At 38.2% G+C, this 18,312-nt stretch overlaps 1 long non-coding RNA gene and 1 pseudogene across 1 annotated transcript; both read right to left on the bottom strand.

Annotated features, from left to right (window-relative positions):
- Positions 1-2,369: 2,369 nt before the first annotated feature.
- LOC125075673 lies at positions 2,370-7,490 on the bottom strand. Its single transcript, XR_007120223.1, has 4 exons — positions 7,462-7,490; positions 5,435-5,439; positions 2,619-2,705; positions 2,370-2,535 (listed from the first exon to the last, which is right to left on the bottom strand). It is a non-coding gene; the product is annotated as an uncharacterized LOC125075673 (long non-coding RNA).
- Positions 7,491-15,560: 8,070 nt separating this feature from the next.
- LOC125075474 lies at positions 15,561-16,342 on the bottom strand (annotated as a pseudogene).
- Positions 16,343-18,312: the final 1,970 nt, after the last annotated feature.

An 18,312-nucleotide genomic window follows, 5' to 3' on the forward strand; every position in this document is an offset into this window, starting at 1 on the left:
GATTTTGTACACGATCTATATAGCAGATATTATTAAGCAAATAAAATACTGCAACTACCATTTGTATGCTGATGATCTGCAGTTATATATCTCTTTTAGACCATGCAACACACAAACGGCCCTACAACAACTTAATCATGACTTGGACCAATTAGCACGCTGGTCACACTCAAACACGCTATCAATTAATTCTAATAAAACCAAGTATATGATTTTTGGTACAGAGCGTCAAACTCAAATAATAAGCAGCTATAATCCTGTTATGGAAATAAACGGTGAACGCATCCTCAGAGTGTCCGAAGCGCGAAACCTAGGTGTTCTATTTGATGAGGACCTTCGATTTGAAAAACATGTAAACAATATTGCAAAAAATTGCTTTTATAGATTAAAAATACTTTATAACATCAGGGATTCTATTAGTACTAAAGTTCGTATAAGATTATGTGAGGCACTAGTTTTGTCAAAATTTAATTATGCTGATGCTGTTATTGGGCCACGTTTACTCTCCCGTACTAAAAAAATCATCCAACGAGTGCAGAACGCCTGCGCTCGTTACTGTTTCAATATTCCGCCGCGTACACATGTCACACCATATTTAAACACTGCTAATATCTTAAAAATGAATTACCGTACGCAAGCACATTTCGCTACATTACTTTTTGGTGTTATAAAATATCAGATTCCACCTTATCTCTATCATAAGCTACAGTGGTTAAAAAATAACAATAGTGAGCATGTTACAAGAGCGTCATTGTTTAAGCTGAAAATGCCAATCCATAAAACAGCGGCATTCCGAGGAAGTTTCAGGTACTGCGCCACCAGGTGCTGGAATGACCTGCCTCCTCCTATTCGTGGCCTGAAATCGTTAGGAAATTTATAGTATAGATTATATTTATTAGATAAACAAAAAAATTCTTAAGCTAGACATTTAATTTTATTCATTTAATTCAATCGCTGTTATTATTATTATTTTTTATTTATTTATTTTATCTATTTATATTTGTATTTATACACATGGGTATGTAAATTTATATACAAAATCAATTTATATGTCGTTGACAAAATTTAAATATAAATTATGTTAATATTCAAGTATACGTATATTGCAAAATTAAATTAATTATAATTTTACGACACGAACCCGTTTGGTTTGCGGTCCGATTGCTATAGGCAAGAATCACGTTATCGCCTGGTGATCCCATGACCTTGGCTTCCACGCTCAGCTGCATTGTTTTTTATGAGATGTCATCTTAACCGCTCCTATCTCATAACTCCTTAGTTCTTCAATCCATATCTTTAAGATAAAGCGAATTAAATTAAGATATTGGGTTTTTATGTTAGCGTGTAATTAAATATATATGCGAATAAAACTGAATTTTACTATAATCACATATATTTTATATATATTTCGTGTCATAAAAATACTTCTTACCTTATATTGTCTTTTCCAAATACTTAAAAATGTAGTACTATAATTTATTGTCAAATCGCAGTATGTATTTTTCTGTGTTCGTTTGGATATTTTTAATTAAGCGAACAACATGCTTACGGTTGAGCGTCAGACGCTGCGGGCTGCGCGGGCCGACTGGGCGCGTGAGCATTAAAAACACTTAAAATATTGTACAATTTTACGTATAATTAAGAAAGAGGTTGCGCCCTGCTCCCGCGCGATCCGGCACACTCTGCGTAGCAAGTGCGACAGATATACTCGTACCTAGGTAATAATTATGTTTATGCTGCCTTTATTATTATGTTAATTTTATATATATATATATATATATATATATATATTTTCCTCTTTAATTATTTATTGCATCGATTTAATATCGCTCTTTTATTGTTACCGCTGTCAGTTCCGCAATAGCATTAGGAGACCACTGAAAATCAGTGTAGAAGCAACAATGTTTCTATTTTTGTATGTCCTTTTGGCTAAATTACACTGCTGCACACTATTTATTGTTTTATATTATTTTAATTATTAATTTTTTACTCTTAAAACTTGTTCTCTTGTAGTTGTATTTTTAGTTATTATTACTTTTTTTTTTTTTTTTTGTTTGATGTATTTTAGGATAAGTGATATTTTGTTATGTTTCGTTGTTTATGTTGTGTGAAAGTAGTGTAATTTGCTCAATAAATGTTTATTATTATTATTATTATTAGATATTTGCGATTTTTTTTTATTTGGAAGGTCTATCGACCCCATTATGTATGGAATATGACATCATTCAAATGACCGCCACGGCTTCGGTTGGTGGCGCGCACACGAAAGGTCCAATTTTCGATGACTCTGGCGCACAAATCGGGCTGTATTTGATCGATGGCGTGGCGTATGATGACTTTGAGGGCATCGGTGGTTTGCGGCTTGTTGGCATAGACCTGCGACTTAAGAAAACCCCACAAGAAAAAGTCCAGCGGGGTCAAATCGCACGATCTCGGTGACCAGTTCACGTCGCCTCCACGCGAGATGACCATGTCCAGAAATTGCTCGTGCAGAACTTCCATCGTAGCGTGTGCTGTGTGGCACGTAGCGCCGTCCTGTTGAAATCACATGTTGTCCAGATCCATATTCTCGATTTCAGGCCAAAAGAAGTTGGTTATCATCGACCGGTATCGCTCACCATTGACGGTGACGGCCACACCATTATCGTTTTCGAAAATATACGGACCAATCACGCCTCCGGCCCAAAATCCGCACCAAACAGTCACTTTCTGCGTGTGCATTGCCACTTGGTGAACCTCGTGTGGATTGGTCTCGTCCCAAATACGGCAATTTTGCTTGTTGACATAGCCATTCATCCAAAAATGCGCCTCGTCGCTGAAGATGATTTTTTTGCCAAAATCGGCGTCAACTTCCAACTGCTCTAATGCCCAGTCAGCGAACACACGGCGCTATCTATGGTCATTAACCTTGAGCTCTTGGGTCAGCTGGATCTTGTACGGGTGCAGGCTCAAGTCACAACGCAAAATTCGCCAAGTTGTCGTCTGCGAAAGGCCGAGTTCCTGTGCGCGACGCGGAATTGACTGCCGCGGGTTTTCGAGGACACTGTCGCGCACAGCGGCGATATTCTCGGCAGATCTCGCGTTACGTTGACGCACGCGTCCCTATTGGAAAACCCCTTACAAACCAAATGACTTACTCCAATTGATAATAATGTTTAGGTTGGTATTTAATTTACCTACCGCTTCAGAAATGTTCTCAACTGGGGCAGTCAAATAAATTTGCAAGTCGTCAGCATAAAGATGAAAAGAAAGAGTGAGGAGTTCAGTAAGACTATTGATAAAAATGGAAAACAGGAGTGGAGATAGCACACTACCCTGAGGCACTCCAGCACTGAGACGACAGTACGAAGAAAATCGTTCTCCGCTATGGATACCTTGTTGTCGCCCATACAAATAGGATTGGAACCAGTCTAAAGCGTCCGTAGATACGTTTATAGATTTTAGAACCGCTAGGAGAATGTCATAGTCAACGGTATGCGCATTACTAAAATCTAATAATGCTAAGATGGTGACATGTTTCTGGTCCATTCCAAAACGGATATCATCAAGAACCTTCGTGAGTGCCGTCACAGTGCTGTGTCCAACTCGAAAGCCAGACTGGAATGAACTCAAGATGTGATTTTGCGATAGAAATAGGGAAAGTTGAGAATGGACAATACGTTCAAGAATTTTAGATAAGAAGGGAAGGATAGAAATAGGGCGATAGTGTGAAAGTGACGTAGGATTAGAGATTAGATTAGACGCCAAACATTGGGGAAAGTTTTAGATGAAAGAGAAAAATTAAAAATATGACAGAGTACATGCACAATTTCGTTTAAAACCATTGTTACCATTTTACGGCTTATACCATCACTGCCAACTGCATCAGACGAAATGGAAGACATTTGTTTTTTAACGTCACTGACAGTAACAGAAGCAAAATAGAACGGAGGGAAATCAGGTCTTAAGCGTGCATTAAGGGAAGAGATAGTATTAGATTTATTAGGATTACCGGAGGGAAATTTGGAAAAATGATCATTTAGAGTATTTAAATCTAAATGTTGAGGAATACTTGTCTTCGATCTGCCAATTCCCAGCGAATTTAAGAAAGTCCACACTTTAGATGCATCCTTATTTTCAACTGACGAGTGAATGTATCTCCTTTGAGCATCTCTCTCTCTCTCTCTCTCTCGCACATCTTGTTACATTGATTACGGAGTCGCTTGTATCTATTGAGATTATGCTCGGTTGGTGCGGACTTATATTTAAATTTAACGTTATTTCGCTTTGTCATGACCACTTTAATCTCCTCGGTTAGCCAGGGTGCAGGAAGATGTTTCAGTCTAATTGGTCTAAGAGGAGCGTGTAGATCAAAAAGCTCAATTAGAAGGGAGTTAAAAATGCAAAGCTTCTCATCAATCGTTTGAGCGTCAAAAACTGCGCTCCAGTCGATTGAGTTTAAATCCCGCATAAAATTGTCATTGTTGAACTTTTTGAAACTACGTCGCATTACCACTGTTGGCTTAACCTTTGGAGGGCGGATTTTATATGACATGTAAACAAGGTCATGATAAGAAAAAGCGTCAGCTGGGAACTGACAATGCTCGGCGACAAGTTCTAGTGAGGAAACAATCATTAGGTCAAGGAGAGAAGGAGAGCAATTTGGGAAAAAATGAGTAGGTTTTGTTTGCAGCAAAGTGAGGTTGGAGCTAGTGACAATATGTTTCAAAAGTTTAGCACGAGAGTCATTTTTAACTAAACATGTATTGAAGTCACCCATTAGTATAGTATGATCGACATTAGGCACGTAAGTTTCCAATAAATTTTCGAAATTTTGGAAGTAGTCTATATGAAGTGATGGCGAATAAAAAACACCTAGAAGTACCTTTAAGTTACCAAATAACACTTCCAAAAATATATGTTCAGATGACTCCGAATACTCAGGAGGAGATTTATGTAATATAGAAAAAGGAATGTGACTTCGTAAATATATGGCTACCCCACCCCCACCCTTGCCAACTCGGTCATTACGTATTAAGTGAACACCCGGAAGTGAGAAGGAAGTAGAGGGTAAGGAAGGTTTTAAAAACGTCTCAGACACTAATATAGCATGCATATTCGTCACGTCAAAAGAGGCCAAAAAATCAGAGTAATGCGCGGGGATGCTTTGTGCATTGATGTGGATGACATTAAAATTTTTATGTAAACTACAAAATTTTCTAGTAAGTAAAGTATTTAAGGGCAGCGAAGCACTATGAAAGCTATCATCAGACGATATGGACATAGAATAATAGCTATCACTATCTGACGTACACGCAGCACCATTATCTGTCATACTTTTGTATGTATATAAGAAGGTTAAAATTAAATATAGATGACAATAAAAAAAAAAAAAAATAACAACAACACTACTACAAAAAGGCAAAAATAAATAAATCCAAAACCATTTACCTACCAGGTCTATGGTAACATTCGTAACTAGAAAATCTAACAATTTATTATTACATACTAATGTTAACAAAATAAAATAATGAAATTTGTATATAAATAAACTCAAGAAAAAAGAAAAAAAAAAAAAAAAACAAACGAAGCTTGTTTTATTTGTACACGCGGCATATCTACTTATATTTAACGTACCGTACGTAACTACCACCTTACGATCTATATCTATTGATTTTTAAGTTATAAAAACTATAATTAAATAGCACAGAAAATATTCTAACAATAATATTATTATAGCTATAATAATATTATTATGGCTAGTTTATATAAATACAATAGATATTATCTATCACATAGATTGACCGATATTTTTTTTTTTTTTTTTTTTCGCTTGCGTTAGCTTTGGGTGACACGCGTGTTAGTGAGATATCTGTGTTTTTACAATAACTTTGTGTGATTCTTTCTTTAATTTTCAGTGCAAATAGTTCGATTTTATGGTTTTTGGGTTTTACTAACATAATTCGGTTACGGTAAGTGTTATATTTTTTAATTTTTTATTATAGATAAGGTATCTTAGTTTAGTTACAGTAGTTAGTTTATGGATAATATATAAATAATGGATGTCGATCCTCCTCCTGAACCTCCCGATCCTGGGGGCTCAGAATTACAAACTGACCTCTCATCATCCTCCTCTCGCAAACGTTCCGGGGATAATTCTTCATGTTCTCTTGTTTCCTCCTCTAAGAAAACAGTAGTCCACCCTACTACCGCAAGTCCTTCTATTCAAACAGTGTATGTAAATCCATCCTTCATCGATGGCCCTAAAAGTTATACAGATGACGATAAAGGTCCCTTCATAGTTCATGTCTCTCGGGAAGTTGCTGATCCAGCTGCTGGAATTTCGATACGAGCCATTAAATTCGGACAGTTCTTGCATAATCACAAGATTGGCTCAATTGTTAATGATGGTGTTAAAAATGTTGGTCGCAATAAAATTGAAATACAATTTTCATCAGCACAAGCGGCAAATAATTTTCTTAAAAACCCAATATTAGATCTTTGCAAGTATAAGGCTAGTTTACCCACATACAATGTTACCAGAATGGGTCTAATAAAAGGCATCCCAGTGGACTGGTCTATGGAGGATCTCTTGGAGTCAATTGAGCTCCCTCATGGATGTGGGGATATTATCAAATTGAGACGCCTAAACCGTAAGACTTTTAACGAAGGAGTTGTGTCCTGGATTCCAACTCAATCGGTTGTTATAACTTTTAAAGGTCAAACCCTTCCTGGTAAAATCTTTTCCTACCATACATCCCTCCCTGTCGAAACCTATAATCTCCCCACTATAATATGCTTGAACTGTTGTCGTTATGGCCACATTAAGACTCAGTGTAGATCCACTCCCAGGTGTTTTAAATGTTCCCAATCTCATACAGGTGAGTTGTGTGAGGTTGTTAAAGACAATGCTACATGCCTACACTGCTCTGGCAAACACTTTGCCACAGATAAAGATTGCCCGGAGTATTCGCGACAGCACTCTATAAAAATTGTAATGTCTCAGGATAATGTTTCTTACATGGAAGCTGCCTCTCGCTTTCCTAGTGTCCGTAGATCCTATGCGGAGGTAGCAAAAGAGTTGTTCTCCGTTCCCTCATACATCCCAACTAACCCTGGTCCTTCTAAGTCCACCCCCTGTCCTAGTAAATCATACAGACAAACCATTGTCCGTTCTCCCTCCCCTAGACTTCCTCAAGGGAAGGGGTATGATAAACATGCCCATCAAGCCATAGTTGGCAATTGCCCCTCCTCCTCTCCTAATGGTTGTGCCTTAAATGTTGCTAACCCGTCCCCTTCTAATAATAATCCTAACTTATTGGAACTACTCACAAAAATCCTCTTAAATATCCTCAGTACATGCAATGAAATCCCTTTACCGTCCAACGTTGCCAATGACCTAAATCAATTATTTAACATCCTCCACAATGGCCCCAATCAGATTCCTTCAATGGAACTGCAAAAGCGTCCGTCCTAAGAAACCTGAACTCCTCTCACTTATTAATTTGTATAAACCTGTCATTATTGCCATCTCTGAGACATGGTTGATTCCCGGTTCTCGATTTCGGATTCCGGGTTTCACCTGTTTGAGGGATGACAGAAGTGATGGGTATGCAGGTAGTGCCATCTTGATCAGGCACTCCATTCCCTTCTCCCAAATCCCCTTACCTCCTTTTAGCCAGCACATCAATGCTGTAGCTATAAAAGCCTTCAACATTTCCTTTTTATCTATTTACATTCCCCGTCCTACTCCTTCACTTGCTCCTGAGTTACATTCCATTTTATCTTCTCTCCCAAGCCCTGTTCTTGTTATGGGGGATTTTAATGCCCACCATACATTATGGGGTTCCTATTTCTGTGATGGATTTGCTCCCTTGTTGGTGGATATCGCTGATGATGTAAATTTTTGCATTCTCAATGATGGTTCACCTACTCGTAGAGTTTATCCCAATCAGAATCCTAATTCTGCTGTTGATTTATCCCTAGCATCTCCCTCCCTATCCTCGCAAATATGTTGGAACATCCTTCCATCGACATTTGGTAGTGACCATTTCCCTATCCTTCTCTCATTAAACAACAGATCCATTGCTCCTACCAAATCATCCCCTCTCCTAAAATATAGACTTAAAAACGTTAACTGGTTAGCATATTCTAACTCTGTTGATGTCATGTTGAACTCCCTCCCTGATTTTGTAGATGGTGAAAATGCTGTTGCTTACTACGAACTTTTCTTTAATATTATCAAATCCTCCGCTGATACCCATTTTCCACAAAAAAATACTAATAAAAAGATTTGTTTCTCCCCTCCTTGGTGGGATGAAGAATGTAATGCCTTGGTCCAACAGAGATCTGAAGCCGAAGAGCCATATACTGCATCTATGACTACACAAAATTTCATCAAATATCAGCGTATAGATGCCAAAATTAAAAAACTATTTTCTAAAAAGAAAAAGCAGGGTTGGATCAATTTCTGTGAATCCCTTAGTCCTCGGTCTCCCCCTCAAACAGTTTGGAGAAATCTTAAGAGATTTCGCCGCTCCCTCAATTCAGAAAACCTAAACGCCTATAATCCGTCCGAATGGCTTAATGATTTTACTACCAAACTTGCACCTCCCTTTGTACCATGCCAAGAAAGTTTTATAAACTTTACTCCAACCTCAGTCTCAGATGATATGGATAGTCCGTTTACATTCTCTGAGCTAACCACAGCTCTAAATGGACTTAAGGACTCGTCACCAGGAGAAGATGGTGTGCCCTACTCCTTTATAATAAACCTCAGTGATAAAGCTAAATGCGTCTATCTGAATATAATTAATGCTTTTTTCTTAACAGGAATCGTCCCGGAATCTTGGAAGTCCCAAATTATTATCCCCATACTCAAACCAGGAAAAAGCCCTTTGGATCCAAATTCCTATAGACCCATTGCTTTATCGTCTACATTAGTGAAAGTTACTGAACATCTCCTAAAAAACCGTTTGGAATGGATAATGGAAAGCAGGAATATTCTCTCGCCCTCTCAATTCGGCTTTCGAAAGGGTTTGAGCACTCTTGATAGTCTCAGCATCCTCACGACAGACATTCGAATAGCCTTTTCTAACGGAGAGTACCTTGTGGGTGTTTTTCTAGATATTTCTTCGGCATATGATAATGTTCTTCTTCCGGTACTCAGGCAGAAACTGCAACAGCTGAGTATCCCTCCGAGGATTACTCATCTCATATGTAATCTGCTTTTTTGCAGATCAATTACCGTTAAACATCAAAATTGTATTCTCCCCCCCAGATGTGTCTGGAAAGGTCTCCCGCAAGGTTCAGTCCTCAGCCCTCTGCTTTACAGCATTTATACCCATGATCTCGAATTGTCTGTTAACAACTTCTGTAACATTCTTCAATATGCCGATGACATTGTTTTATATCTTAAATCTTCTTCTATTCAAAATTTAACTTTGCGATTAAACTCTGCTTTGCATTATCTTGACCTATGGCTCTCTGACCATGGCTTATCTTTATCAATAGATAAGACCCAGGCAGTTGTTTTTACTCGGAAAAGACAAATTCCTGTCTTTGACTTGGTTTGTGGGGATCAACGAATCAACTTTGTCAACAAGGCGAAATTTCTAGGCATAATACTCGACAACAAACTGAACGGAATTTATCACTCTGAGCATATTATTAAAAAATGTGAAAAGGGCATTAACGTCCTTAGAGCAGTCTCAGGAGTCTGGTGGGGAGCTCACCCCTATTCTCTTAAACTACTGTACAATGCAATAGTTCGTAGTCATTTAGACTATGGACTGTTTGTCTTAGAACCCCTAAATAAAGCCGTTTCTGATAAGATTGATAAAATTCAATACAAATGCCTTAGGATAATTATAGGAGCTATGAAAACTTCTCCCACTAACGCTTTGCAAGTTGAATGTGTTGATCCTCCACTCCAACTGAGAAAACAATTTTTATGTGACCGTTTTGTGGTAAAATCACTACAGTTATCCTCTCATCCTCTCTGGTCCCGTTTAAGCGAATTGTCCCGACTCTGCGTTGGGGCGAACCCCAAAAGTCCATCCTTACTATTAGACAGTTTTTTAAAATTTACGAAACTTCCACATCCTATCTTAAGGTTCCAGTCAAATCCTCTTTTTTCCACTCCATTTAGAGCTCTAGTCTATAATCCATCTATTATTACAGATCTTGGTCTTATTAAAGGGGCCCCTGATTCAAATTCTAAATTTCAAAGATTTTTTAATCAAAATTGGTCAAATCATTTACTTATATTTACTGATGCCTCAAAACTATCCCCTGATAGCTGCGTCGGCTCAGCCTGTTAGATCCCTAAATTCAAAATTGTCCTTCAATTTAAATCCCCTCCTGAAACATCCATCTTTTCTGGTGAAGCGATTGCGATTTTGGAAGCCATCCTTTTTGCCCACTCCCATGACCTCAGAAATACGGTAATTCTGACAGATTCTTTGAGTTGTCTGTTGGCAATTAAGGAAAATCCGTTTCGTAGTAGGCGAAAATTTTTTATCATCTTTAAGATCAGGGAGGCATTGTTTTCCTGTCATCAAAAAGGGCTGGAAATATCGCTTGTCTGGATACCAAGCCACTCTGGCATATCCGATAATGATGCAGCAGACTCGTTCGCTAGAGCTGCTATAACAACTGGCTCTCTTGAACATTTTAAAAATTCATCTCAGGACTTGTGTGCTCTAGCGAAAACTTATCTGGATAAATCCTGGAACTCTATTTGGAAAGTTTCATCAAAATGTAAAGGTAGATTTTACGCATCTCTACAACCAGATATTCCAAGGCGACCTTGGTTTTCTCTTCACAGGCAAGCTAATCGTTGGGTCACCACAACTATCTGCCGACTACGCCTTGGACATGCATGTACTCCCACACATCTCTGTAAAATTAGAGTCAGAGATCACTCTTTGTGTGAATGTGGCCTAGACGAAGGTTCCTTACCCCATATACTGTTTTCTTGCCCCAAACTCCTCCATCCCTTATATGACGTTCTCCCTCCCAAAGCTCCTCGCCCTATTAATGTTCAATGTTTGTTAATGTTTGTGTTCAGTTCATTTTGTAAATTTTTATGTAAATATATTGAGCGTAATAACATTAAGTTGTAAATGTTTTTGTGTTTGTTCATATATGTTATCTTAATAATAATTTATGTTTATCTAATTATTTATTATTGTGTTGTTTTAGGTTATGGGTTAACAGAGAGTCCACTTCTATTATGCCTTCAAATTAAATTAAGCCTGTAATCTCGACCGCACCGATCAATCTCCATCGTGTCTTCTCCATCGCACGTGACATTGGCGAAATAATCTGTGTCCTCTTGGCACAAATAAAAGGCATTCAGGGGGGCATTTAAATAAAAGGGCTATTTTATATTTAGGTATCCAACAAGCTGCGCCAACGCAGCCGGTCGGTGAGAGCTTAGTATATTTAGGGAGGTGATTTGGCCAATTTTGATGAAACATTTTTTGAAATTGGACACTAGTATCAGGGGAACCTTTTATAAGACCAAGATTTGTTATAATAGGGGTATTATAAATAAGAGCTTTAAAGGAGGTGGAAAAAAGAGGATTAGAAGGAAAAGTGGTAAGCGGGATGAGGGAGGTTGGTATACTTGAGGAAACTGTTTAATGAGGAATGAGGATTTCGGACTGTTTGAGTTGTAAAGGTGGGATAATTTGTTTAATCGGGTCAATAGAGGATGCGAAGATAGCTGTAACAATTTGATGATAAAGCGGTCACATAAATATTGCCTCCTTATATGTAGAGGGGGGTCAACACACTCAACCTGCAGAGCATTAGTAGGGGTGGATTTCATCGCACCCAAGATTATGCGCAAACATTTAAACTGAATTTTGTTTGATTTTTCTGAAGCTGATTTATTGAAGGGATCTAGAACAAACAGTCCATAGTCCAAATGACTACGAACTATTGCGTTATAGATCAGCTTCAATGTATAAGGGTGAGCTCCCCACCAAACTCCAGATACTGCTCTAAGGGCATTAATTGATTTTTCACATTTCTTGGCTAAATGGTCAGAGTGTGAAATTCCGTTCAGTCGGTGATCGAGAATAATACCAAGAAATTTTGTTTTGTCTACAAAGTTAATGCGTTGACCCTCATAAAACAGATTAAAAGTAGGTATACGTCTTTTTTTAGCAAATACCACTGTTTGACTTTTAGCTATCGACAGCGATAAGCCATGGTCAGAGAGCCATTGGGATAGGTAATGCAAAGCAGAGTTTAATCGAAATGTAAAATTTTCTATGGAACTAGATCTAAAATACAAAACAGTGTCATCAGCATACTGGAGTATGTTACAAAAATTGTTAACAGACAAATCGAGATCATGGGGGTATATGCTGTAAAGCAGAGGACTGAGTACTGAGCCTTGAGGAAGACCTTTCCAGACAAGTCTGGGGGGAAGTGAGAGATGTTGGTGTCTAATCGTTATTGATCTGCAAGTTAACAGATTACATATGAGATGAACTATCCTCGGTGGAATACTCAGCTGTTGCATTTTCTGCCTGAGCAACGGAAGAAGTACATTATCATATGTAGAAGATATATCTAGAAAGATTCCCACAAGGTACTCTCCTTTAGCAAAGGCAATTCGAATGTCTGTTGTGAGTATGCTTAGACTATCAATGGTGCTCAACCCCTTCCGAAAGCCAAATTGAGAGGGAGCAAGTATATTTCTGCTTTCCATTAACCATTCCAGGCGGTTCTTCAACAGATGTTCAGTAATCTTTGCCAATGTTGATGATAAAGCTATCGGTCTATAAAAGTTGCAATCTGAAGGGTTCTTACCCGGTTTAAGGATCGGGATAACAATTTGTGTCTTCCAAGATTGCGGGATAATTCCTTTGATAAAAACCGAGTTGATTATATTTAAAAAACATTTTTTCGCTTTATCATTTAATTTAGAAATAAAAGAGTAAGGAACGCCGTCTTCCCCAGGAGTAGAATCTGACAAACCATTTAACGCACATTGAAGTTCGGAAAAAGAAAAGGGGGCATCCATTTCATCCAAAATGGATGTGGATGCTGGCGTAGAACTTAGAAAACTGTCCTCATAAGGGACAAATGGGGGGGCAAGCTTATCAGCAAAATTGTTAAGCCACTCAGAAGGAGTATTTGAGGAAGGGTCAACAGAATTAAGGCATCGGCGGAATTTTTTAAGTTGGGACCAGACTACAGAGGAAGAGGAACGAGGACTCAGGGATATACTCTACGTGTTGGTGAGCCATTATTGAGGATGCAGAGGTTTGCATCATCAAATATGTCCGTCAACAAGAGAGCAAATGGGTCACAGAAATGTGAACCCCAGGAGGTGTGATGGGCGTTAAAATCCCCCATGACTAGGATAGGACTAGGGAGAGAGGAAATGATGGCAGATATATCAGGAATTAAAGCTGGATTAGGATGAGGAATATACAGGGAAAGAAACGAGATGTTGAGGGCTCTAACAGCAACAGCATTAATATGCTGGCTGGGAAGGGATAAAGGAATTTGGGAGAAAGGAAGGGAGTGCCGAACGAAAATGGCACTCCCAGCATAACCATCACTTCTGTCATCCCTCAAACAGGAGAAGCCTGGGACCCGGAATCGGGATCCAGGGATCAACCATGTTTCAGAGATGGCAATAATGACAGGGTTTATGGATGTTTATGAGAGAGAGGAGTTCATGTTTTTTAGGCCGGACGCTCTTGCAGTTCCATTGAAGAAAGCTGATTGAGGCCATTGTGAAGGATGGAGAATAACTGACATAAGTCCTGAGCAACGTTGGACGGTAAGGGGATATCGTTACATGTTGAGATAATACTAAGAAGTATCTTAGTTAGCATTTCTAAGAAATTGGGATTGTTATTAAGAGGGTTAGGAGTGTTTTGGTTGAGAGCACAACCATTAGGAGCAGTAGAGGGACAATTACTAACGATCGATTGATGGGCCTGTTTATCATACCCTTTCCCAAGAGGTGATCTTGGGCGAGGAGTACTGATAACAGTCTTCCGATAGGACCTGGTAGTTGAAGGGATAAGTTGACTAGGGAGAATTGGAGAATATGTGGGAGGGGTAAACATCTCTTTTGCAATCTCTGCATAGGATCTACGTACAGGAGGGAACCGAGAGGATGCTTCAATGTATGATATGTTGTCCTGAGACATAACAATTTTGATAGATTGTTGGCGAGAAAACTCTGCACAGTCCTTGTCTGTTGTGAAATGGTTACCAGAGCAATGTAAGCAAGTGGCGTTGTCCTTACTTACACTACAAGAATCACCTGTGTGGGATTTGGAGCACTTAAAACACCTAGGTTGAGATCGACACTGAGTTTTAATATGACCATAACGGCAGCAATTAAGGCATTGGATAGTGGGCAGTTTGTAAGTTTCTACTGGAAGGGACGTATGGTAGGAATACACTTTTGAAGGAAGTATTTGACCTCTAAATGTAATTACAACAGATTGGGTAGGAACCCATGTAGTAACGCTATCAGCAATTGTTTTTCTGTTCAGGCGTCTTATTTTCATAACTTCACCACATCCAGTGGGAAGCTCAAGTGACATTGCCAGTTCTTCCATCGTCCAGTCCACGGGAATACCCTTAATCAATCCCATTCTAGTTACATTATAAGTCGGTACAGAAACTTTATACTTGCACATTTCAACAATAGGGTTAGCTAGAAATGAGTTTGCTGCTTGGGATGTTGAAAATTCAACTGAAATTTTGTTTCGGCCTATGTTTTTGACACCATCGTTAATTATTCCATTAATTTTATGTGTGTGCAGGAATTGTCCAAATTTAATAGCCCGTACAGTAGTTCCTGAAGCTGGGTCAGAGACTTCCCGGGACACATGAACGATGAAAGGACCCTTGTCATCATCAGTATAAATTTTTGGGCCTTCAGAGAAGGATGGATGGGTGTAAATCATTTGTATTGAAGGATTAGCCGTACTTGGATGTATTATGGTTTTTTTTGCATTTAAATCAGAATTACTCAAATCATTAACTTGGCGTTTTCGAGATACAGGTATAGCGGGAGGAGGACAAATATCGGAAACTGATTCTATTGAGCCACCTGGATCAGGGGGTTCTGGAGGAGGATCAACCTCCATTATAAAATTTAAAATCTAAATAATATTAAAATATGATAAATACTTACAAGATTTACAAATATTAGTAACACCACTTAACCCAACTACCAACTAAAACACTATTAACAATAAAATATACTATAGTACTAAACGAAAACACTCAAAATCTCTTAACACGTGTGTTAACCAACGCTAACGCAAGCGAAAAACCATTGAAATTGAAATAAATACGTAAAAGAGACGTCACAGTGAAACACAAGCAGATTACCCGCCAACATAAAATATAACAACAAACCAAAGCACAAGCAAATTTCACCCTTATCAAGTTATATTATTATAATATATTACATTATATAAGCACAAACTATAATATAGATAAATCAAAAGAGTAAACATCAAAGAATGAAGACAACTTACATTAGAAAACAAATAAGAAGAAAAGTATATACAGTTTTAAATTATCAATTACTTTTTGATGTTTCTCTTGGGTCGGGCTGTTTGAGTTTGGACAATTTTGGTACCTTTTGTATTGGAGAGTGCAGCAGGGCCAGCTAAGGTTGTGGAACCAGCCGTAACAACAGGAGACGAATCTTGGGATGCTGATGAACCAATCAGAGGGCTAAGCTCAGCAGCTGATGTGATATGATGACGGGCTCCATCCGGTCCAATAATGACAATTTTCCCGTCTTTCGTCCAGCATTTGGCGATACCAAAATGTTGCCTAGCAACCATAAATGCCGCATGACGACCCTTTGTAAGAAACTCAGATAGCGTAATACCTGAATTTTTTTGTTTAGTTTTGGCATACCATACTTTATTCCGTATTGACAAGTCCTGGAATTTTACGAGAATGGGTCTAGGTTTGTCACCAGTTATGTATATCCCATACGCTGGCTTCGACTGATAGTGCTAGTGGTAAGTTCGGGCAAATTGAGATGTTCTGAAAGAGCTTTGGTGACAACAGTGCTTACATTCTCTTTCTTAGTTTCAGTGATACCATGCACCAGAAGTATCTTCCGCCTGCTACGCATTTCAATTTGGTCATACTGTTTGGAAAGCATCTTTATTTGGAGTTGCAAGCTTTCCAAAGCAGTCAACACAAAGCTCCGGAAGACGCTAAACTGAGCTGCAATATTACAAGAGGGACTTGTTGCTGGAATAGCCGCTTGCAAGTTTTGTTGGAACTCAGCCATTTTATTATTAAAGTGCAGTGCCAAGTCATCCATAGATTGTTTTAGTGATTCCATTGTTTGTGCTTATGTCAGTTACAATCAGTAATGGCGAAATAAAGAAATTTGAAGTAAATCAAGTAAGTTTTATTGATGATTTATCTTGAAAGGAATTGTACTGGTAGGCAAGTAGTTGCCTAGTTCATTATCATTGGTAATTGATAGGTCATGTAATTTAAATTTAATATTAAATTGAGAGAGAGCTTATGAAATGTGTTACGTCTGTTACGCAGCTACCCGCCAAAAAGTTTTTCATCAAGCTTCTTCTTTTGTTCCCTTGTAAGTACTGACAAAATATGATCATTCATCGCCTTTAATTCTTCACTACTAATTTCTATGCGTGACAATGCATCTGCAGCTACATTATCGCACCCTTTCACATAAGCAACCTTAAAATCATACTCTTCAAGTATTAGCCGAAATTTTAACAATCTACTGGAAGGATCTGTCATATTGTATAAAAATATTAAGGGTCTATGATCCGTTTCTATAATTAACGTTCAGCTTTATTTAAACTACGACTGGCGTAAGCTATTGGTCTACGATCAGCATTACATAAAATTGAGCCTATTGCATACCCTGAGGCGTCTGTCTGTAGTATAAATGTGTTATTATAATCGAAAATAGGATATTGTAATATTGGAGGGCTCATTAACATTTCTTTTAAAGTACTAAATGATTTTTGACAGTTTTTATCCCAATTAAATATTACATTTTTACGACATAAATCATTTAATGGGATACAAATTTGGACGAAATTCGGAATAAACTTTCGATAATAGTTCGTAAAGGCTACAAATCGTTTGAGCTCGGCTACGTTTTTAGGAACCGGATAATTAATTAATGCCTTAATTTTTTCTCGATCTGGTTTAATGCCGTCCGCTGATACCACGTTTATTAAAGCTTGAAAGCCTGGATACCGCAAAAGGTGCGGGCCCGGACAATATTCCACCAATTTTTGTCAAATATTGTGCTCCTTGTTTGGCACAGCTATTACACCATATATATAATACCTCACTAAAAGCGGGATATTTTCCAATAAAATGGAAAGAGGCGAAGGTAGTGCCCATCCATAAGAATGATGATGACTCTGTGGTGCAAAACTACAGACCTATTTCAATTCTGTCAGTTTTCGCCAAAGTCTTTGAATCCTTAGTCTGTCCCCTCATTCAAACTCATTTTAAGCCTTTTAATTCTGAACATCAACATGGCTTTTGGCCTGGTAGATCTACAAGCTCAAATTTAATCAACTTTACTAATTCCCTTTATGAAGCTCTAGATTCTCAAAAACAAGTGGACGTAATTTACACGGACATCAAAAAGGCTTTTGACAGAGTTCCGCATCATATACTGACTAAAAAATTGATGATATACGGCTTTTCAGGTTCATTACTGAAATGGCTCTCCTCGTACCTAAAAGATCGCACATTTTTCGTAGTTATGAACGGTTACAAATCTGAAAAGCACACAATTTTATCAGGTGTTCCTCAGGGTTCCCATCTTGGCCCTATTTTATTTAATATCTTCATAAATGATATAACTTTGTGCTTCATGCATTCAACTCCATATATGTACGCAGACGATCTTAAGTTTACCCGGATTGTCTCATCTGTACATGACTCTGTTCTTCTTCAGAGGGACCTGAATAGTGTGGTTGACTGGTGCGAGGCAAACGGCATGGAGTTTAATGCAAAAAAATGCGTACACATAAAATTCACACGTAAATTAAAGTATATACCTACTACTTACAATTTGTACGGTAACAATCTAGATGAAGTTAATGCCATTAATGATTTGGGAGTTTTATTAGATAACAAGCTAACCTTTGTATCTCACCATGATGCAATTGTTAAGAAAGCTTCGAAATTATTGGGTTTCGTTATTAGGACTACAAAGCCGTTTAAACAAGTCAGAACAAAAATAATCCTATACAATAGCCTCGTTCGTAGCCAGCTTGAATACTGTAGTGTTGTCTGGCGACCTCACTA

The sequence above is a fragment of the Vanessa atalanta genome, chromosome W (assembly GCF_905147765.1).
Source record: "Vanessa atalanta chromosome W, ilVanAtal1.2, whole genome shotgun sequence".
Lineage (NCBI taxonomy): Eukaryota > Metazoa > Arthropoda > Insecta > Lepidoptera > Nymphalidae > Vanessa > Vanessa atalanta.